The following is a 6,957-nucleotide window of genomic DNA, read 5'->3' as shown; positions in this document are numbered from 1 at the left end:
ATCCTCAATAAAAGCAATCATAAATTATTTATACTTAAGTATACATTATCTAGTATATTGAGATTTTTGGAGCCCAAAGTTGACTGAATAAGGTAAACATCCCATCTGGGATGTAGCATGACCATGTGTCATGATCTTTGTGAATTGAATAAACTTTATGTTACAGTCACACCAGATCCATCTAAATCCATCTACTAGATTTCTAAGTTATATGTCTTTACTTTTAGGCAGCTGCTATCATCTCAAACCTCTGTGAGTTAAATGGTAAATCAAATGTGCTTTTGATCTTTGGGTATTTCAACTGTCATTGCTCACTGATAGGCTGAACAGTAAACAGTAAAGGTAACAGAGGAAGTATCTCATAAAAGGCAAATGACATACAACCAAGGATGGCCCAGAAACTTCAGGGAGGGAATTCCAAATGCAAGCTCCAAGAAGACTTCACAGTAGGTATCTGTAGACTTAAAATTCTATAGTTGATGAGTGACCAGTCAGGGAGAAACACTTTTAAATGCAACCTGGGGGTTAAAACCTGGGAGATGAGCCTGGGGAGGTGACTGGGTCTAGGATGGACCTTTCAGCTTGCTCATTTAAAACAAAGGATCCCATCTTTTACCCAATGGCCAGAATGAAAATACCTGGAGTATGAAACCTGGAAGGCTCCATTTTTAACAATGTCCCTAAGATGTAACTGTTCTTAAAATTTACCAAATTCAAAAAGAAAATTTTACTCTTTTAGGCAGTGGTGAGCCTTTTAAAAACTTTGGATTCTTCTTGGAGGAGACTAAGTAAATCAGAATCAACTGTTTAGGGGACAGTGTGCAGGTGACTGGAGAGAAGAGAGGAAATGATCCTCAAAGAAGTTCTGCTGGCCAGATAGATGCCCTTGGGACATGCGTTCTGGGGACTGGGCTACCATCAGGATGTGCGAGGCTCAGAGCAGCCTGGTTAAAAGCAAGGATGCATTAGGACCATTTAAAACCAACATTAGTCTTAGTGCTCTCTGAAGGAGGCATAATTAGGAATGTAAAAGTCAGGTTACCGCTGCTTAGTGAGGAACAGAGCGAAGGGCGAGTCCATTAGAAGCTGCTTGTAAGACATTCACACTTTTAGAAAGTTGCTTTGATGACTTTGAAGGGGACAGGATGGAGAGAAAGCCAGCAAAACCAGTTCCTACTTCAAAGACCCATTACCAGTGTTTATCTTTTTAGGGCAATACACTTAATGTTTTGAGTAGCACTAAAAGGGACTTGGAATTTGAATATGACTGATTTGGTGGTTTGCAGGTAAGGTAGGGTGGAAGATTTACTCCTTGGGATGAGTCAATTCATACTTTTGAAGTCTTTGAATCTGCCTGTCTGTCTTTATATTTTATTTACACAATTCCACACACTCATATGCACTTTCAAATATATTAGAGACATCAATGCTGATGGTCACTATTCGGAGGTAACTGTGATAGGGAGCCCTTTTATTCCCTACTTGGAAACGAGGCAAGGTGAAGTGTTTTCTTTTTAGCAGAACTAGAAACCAGATTTTCCAAGTCCTAAGCCAGGATTCATCCTTGAAACTCCTTGAAGAAAATTAAAATACGGTGGAGATGCACTTAGATTAGAGCAATGATTGTGCCCTGAAGATACAACATTTGGAGAACTGCTTTGGCCTGGGAGGGGAAAAGCCACACACAGAGCATTTTGTCTGTCTGTCTGAGAAGGAGGGGGCGGGGAAGAAGAGGAGGAGGGGGAGGAAGGAGGAGAAGGAAGAAGAGGAAGGAAAAGAAGAGGAGGAGGAGGGGAGGAATCAGCAGCAGCAGCAGCAGGAAGAGGAGGAGGGGGAGGAGGAGTGGGGAGGATGAAGCAGTAGCAACAGCAGCCATGGCTCAACAGGAAAAGGCCCACTGTTGAGCAAGCCTCAGAAGCTCCCTGCTGGGGGCTTTAAGTTGGACTTTGACTGTTGATGTTAATCACTGAAGAACAGGATGACTTCCTTCTAAAACATCCTCTGAGCATAAGGACTACTGATTGCCATTGTCATCAGAGCAGTTGTGATATTTTACAAGAGAACCTTAAAATCAGGCCTGCTGATGCTCCATCATTAGGGAAGAGGTGGGGAGGCTCACCCACTCTCCTTCCTACACATCCCTCCAACTGAATCTAGTTTTGCCTAAAGCTTTGGCCCTAATCTCTCATGGTCCCATGGTCCCAGGAAGTGATAGAGTATGCTATAAGGTAACCGAAGTAGGAACTGGACACTTTCTATGTAGCTATGAGGAAGTCATTATACACACTGGGGTGATAGTTTACGGTGGTATGGCTTCTTTGGGGGGGTCACCTGAGCTCCTGTAACTCATGCTCCATAACGTAAGCTCACCCATGCTCTGTAAGTCACCTCATTGGCTTCCTGAGTTGGACTCTGACGTCATCCTTTAATCTGTTCAGGCTCAATCTGGGGTGAATGGAGCTCATGGCACAGAACCATTCTGTGTTCACACTTGGAAACTGCTAGGTCGGGGGGGGGGGAATCCAGTGGATTTAATTGTATAAAAGTGGTCTCTTGGAGATGCTTGAGTTTACATTTGCAAGTTGCTTAAAACTACATTCTAAACTAAGATAGGGTATTGAGCTACATTAGCACAGCGGCAGGCCAGCCACTAGAAGGGAAATTCATGGCTAGAGCCACATCCAGGGCTCAACCTATGTGCGCATTCAGTTATCTAGCTCTAGGTCAATAGCATCCAGTACTATCAACAGCACCTTGCTATTTTCAAAATGGTCTTGATTCTTCCTTTAAGTCAATCTGTGAATATTCATATAGACATCACTTCAGTCTCTGAAAACATACATGAAATCAGATATGTGAAGATTTGGTGATTCAACCTGCTGGCCTTTCTTTGGAGCCAGACCTATGCCAGTTCTGCAGTGTTGGTGGCTGGAGCCACTATGGGAAGAACTTTTTTTTTTCTTTTTTTAACATATGGAGGTCTCAATCTGCCCTGCTCAGCCCAGCAGCTCCTTCTGGCCCTTTAGAGATCAGAACCTTGGTTGCTTGGCCCCAAATCGACTTTGATTAATCACCAAACCTCATTCTTCAGTAATTTCATCTGGATAAAACATTGTGGTTTTTTGTTCTACTTACCCAGGAGCGTGTATCACTTTAGATGTCATTAAATAAGAACCATGTTTCCCCAGCAAGCCGGCTGCGGCAGTTAGCAGGAGGATGGATATGCTTTCTATGACTGGTTGGCTTTGGAAACCCAGCTTAGGAAGTCCTTGCTGATTGGAGAACACAAAAGGAAAGCTTAAACTCCATCCTCTCTTCTTTCCTATCTTTAAATCTCACTTGTCGTAAAGTATTCCCCGGGTAATAAATGGGTTTATATATGAAGGGCAACTCATAACAATATCTTTTATTATTTGAGTAAAGCAATTTTTTTTGTGTGTGTGTGTGCATGTGCTGTTTTAGTCTGCATGTTGCTAGAACGGGGAAATTAAAACCAGAGCATATGGCTTCATACGCCAGCTATGATTTGCTTTTTAGAGATATTTGTCTAGGAAGTAAATCTTGAAAATCAATATTAATCTCCAAAGAACTCCTACGGTTTTCAGTGAATGTGCAAACGGAGTTAACTTTTGCTTTTGTTTTTAATAAAACCGAGGAGGAAGAGCGAGGAGAGGGAGGTCCAGAAAGTTTGATGCAAGCCTTACAAAATTAGCATGTGAAGACAGAAGGCAGCCAAGAGGAAGACTTGAACATCCCCCTTCAATCTGACCAAAGTACACTTGCACTAGGGTGTCCAGAGGTGACCGCAGAACTCTATGTAACAGCACACAAGGATAAGACAGAGCAATCTATGCAAATGAGTCCACAATCTCATGCCATGCAAATGAGTCTCCAAAGCCCCTCGGTGCTCAGTGGCATAATTCTCAACTCGGTGCTAAATTCTCTCTTTTCTCCAGTCCATCTCTCACCCCTGCCTTCCTGCCTGAAATGGGCATGTATTATCTCTTAATACACCTTCTCTGCTTCTGCAGTAACTGTGTGTTCAGTTTCTTGTTTGAGCATAAAAGAACTGGAACTCTCAGTGTCTGCTCACAGAACCCAAAATATGGTCTGAGGACCCTAGTGAAGCCCGTGCTTACATCAGACGAGGCTGAAGAAGTTCAGGGTCCCATGCTTATCCCTAAAACAACCTCACTTGACTAGGGAGGCTGGATGCATAAACTGGTGACTAAAACATTCTGAGACTCAGTAGAGAAGGAGCAGAGTTAGTGCTCACAGCTCAGGCGCCGAGCCACGAGAGCCTTCAGATGCTGCTCTACTCAAAAAGCACCTCGCTGACATTCCACTGGAAGCTTTGGGGGCGCCACCGAGGCCGGCGGCGGAACCTCGCTCACCCCAGAACCATCTCTCACCCCAGGAAGCGGGTGCAACGCCACAGGTGCCATCACCCTGCTGTCGTTTTGACTCCCCCCGGGGGCTACCCCCAACCCGGCTGGGTCTGCTAGGTGCTCTCATGGCAGAGGATAGGATGAGAGGGTCTCCACCAGTGCCCTCTGGGCCCCCCATGGAGGAAGATGGACTAAGGTGGACCCCAAAGTCTCCTCTGGACTCTGACTCGGGCCTCCTCTCATGTACTCTACCTAATGGTTTTGGGGGACTGTCTGGTCCTGAAGGGGAGCGCAGCCTACTCATCAGTAATGTGTGCAGCATTGGAGACCACGTGGCTCAGGAACTTTTTCAGAGCTCTGACTTGGGCACTGCAGAAGAGGCAGATCGGACTGGGGAGAAAGCTGGCCAGCATAGCCCCCTTCGGGAGGAACATGTGACCTGTGTGCAGAGTATCTTAGATGAATTCCTTCAAACTTATGGCAGCCTCATCCCTCTCAGCACTGATGAAGTTGTAGAGAAGTTGGAGGACATTTTCCAGCAGGAGTTCTCTACACCCTCAAGGAAGACTCTGGTACTACAGCTGATCCAGTCTTATCAGCAGATGCCAGGCAACGCTATGGTAAGGGGCTTCCGGGTATCCTATAAGTGACACGTGCTCACCATGGATGACTTGGGTACCTTATATGGACAGAACTGGCTCAATGACCAGGTGATGAACATGTATGGAGACCTGGTCACGGATACAGTCCCTGAAAATGTGCATTTCTTCAACACTTTCTTCTATGATAAACTCCGTACCAACGGTTATGATGGGGTAAAGAGGTGGACCAAAAATGTGAACATCTTCAATAAGGAATTACTGCTAATCCCCATCCATCTGGAGGTGCACTGGTCCCTTATCTCAGTTGATGTAAGGCGATGTACCATCACCTATTTTGACTCCCAGCGAACTCTAAAACACCACTGCCCTAAGCATATTGCCAAGTATCTACAGGCAGAGGCAGTCAAAAAAGACCGACTGGACTTCCATCAGGGCTGGAAAGGTTACTTCAAAATGAATGTGGCCAGGCAGAATAATGACAGTGACTGTGGTGCCTTTGTGTTACAATACTGCAAGCACCTGGCCCTGTCTCAGCCATTCAGCTTCACCCAGCAGTACATGCCCAAACTCCGTCGTCAGATCTACAAGGAACTGTGTCACTGCAAACTCACTGTGTGAGCCTCATACCCCAGACCCTTTGCCCCTCAGTGGGCAGGGGGAAAGGGAGACCCTTCCCCAGAAACTCCAGTTCCTTTTTGTTTCTCTACCCAATTCCCTTTGGATTTTCATATTTAAATGTTTGATTTCTGTATTTTGTTTTCTTTGCTGCGAGTATATTGATTTCTGATGGGAAGGGAATGGCCACATAAAAGCCTCTTTCTCCCTCTATAGGAGAATGTTGCCTTGTGGCCTAGGTGGAGCAGCCATTCCTCCTTCCATGTTCAGAGGGCAGGAAAACAGTGTGGGGGTGGTGGGCGCGCAAAGGGATTACTGCCTGCCCGATCTTCAAATTTATATATATTTATGTATATATATATGCCACGGTCCTGCTCTGGTCAATAAAGGATCCTTTGAAGATTAAAACCAAATCTAACTGGATCTGAATCTTTGGAGGCAGTGCCATTCCAGACGAATAACCCCACCACTCTGCGTCGCGTTTCCCACCTGTAAAATGGGGGCAGTGGAGTTAAATACAGTGCTAATGTTTTTAGACCTAGATCAGTGCTTGTCAGCTTTACAAAGGTGTCAGGGATCAAAGAGTAGGTTTTGGAAGAGACAGGTTTCTTTGAGTTAAAAGACTTAGAAGAATTTCATGGACCATTAATTTTGGGCATAATAAGTGAAGAAGTTGTGTGTGTGTGTGTGTGTGTGTGTGTGTGTGTATGTGTGTGTGTGTGTGTGTAAAACACCCATGATATATTTTTTTAAGTCTTCATGTGGGATGGAGGAGAGACAGCTTAGAGACTCCTTCTGGAGCCTCATATGTATATTCCACTAATCTATATGACAAAAGTGCATCGAGTCCTCTATTTTATAATCAGAATTTTGTTTTAGTTTTAAGAGCGGTTCACTATGAAATATTTAGAAAGACCACAGAGGAGAAAATGCTCTGCTCTACCCCTGCGGGCATTGTGGTGCAGTTCATCGTTGTCTTCTTATTTTTATGTATGTGTGTGTCTCTGTGTGTGTCTATGTCTCTGTGTGTATCTTGTGTATGTGTGTATGTGTCTGTGTCTTTGTGAATGTGTGTATCTGTGTGTCTGTGTGTGTGTCTGTGCATGCGTCTCGGTGTATGTGTCTGTATGTCTGTGTAGGTGTGTGCCTGTGTGTGCATATCTGTCTCGGTGTGTGTATCTGTGTATGGGTGTCTGTATGTGTGTGTGAGACTCTGTGTGTATGTGTGTGTGTGTGTGTGAGGGGGAGCATGCATGTGCATGTGCATACACTCATATGTGCCCATGTGGAGGACAGAAGCACTGAGTGTGTCCCCCAACCCCCAGCACTCTCTACCTTAGATTTTTGGGACA

The 6,957-nt window shown here is 44.8% G+C and overlaps 1 pseudogene; it reads left to right on the top strand.

Annotated features, from left to right (window-relative positions):
- The first annotated feature begins 4,275 nt into the window (after positions 1-4,275).
- LOC110309736 (sentrin-specific protease 3 pseudogene) lies at positions 4,276-5,741 on the top strand (annotated as a pseudogene).
- Positions 5,742-6,957: the final 1,216 nt, after the last annotated feature.

Source organism: Mus caroli, unplaced genomic scaffold (genome assembly GCF_978045245.1).
Source record: "Mus caroli unplaced genomic scaffold, Mus_caroli_1 scaffold_12, whole genome shotgun sequence".
Taxonomy (NCBI): domain Eukaryota; kingdom Metazoa; phylum Chordata; class Mammalia; order Rodentia; family Muridae; genus Mus; species Mus caroli.
Note: the sequence above shows the minus strand (reverse complement) of the source record. Positions and strands in the feature narration are given on the sequence as shown.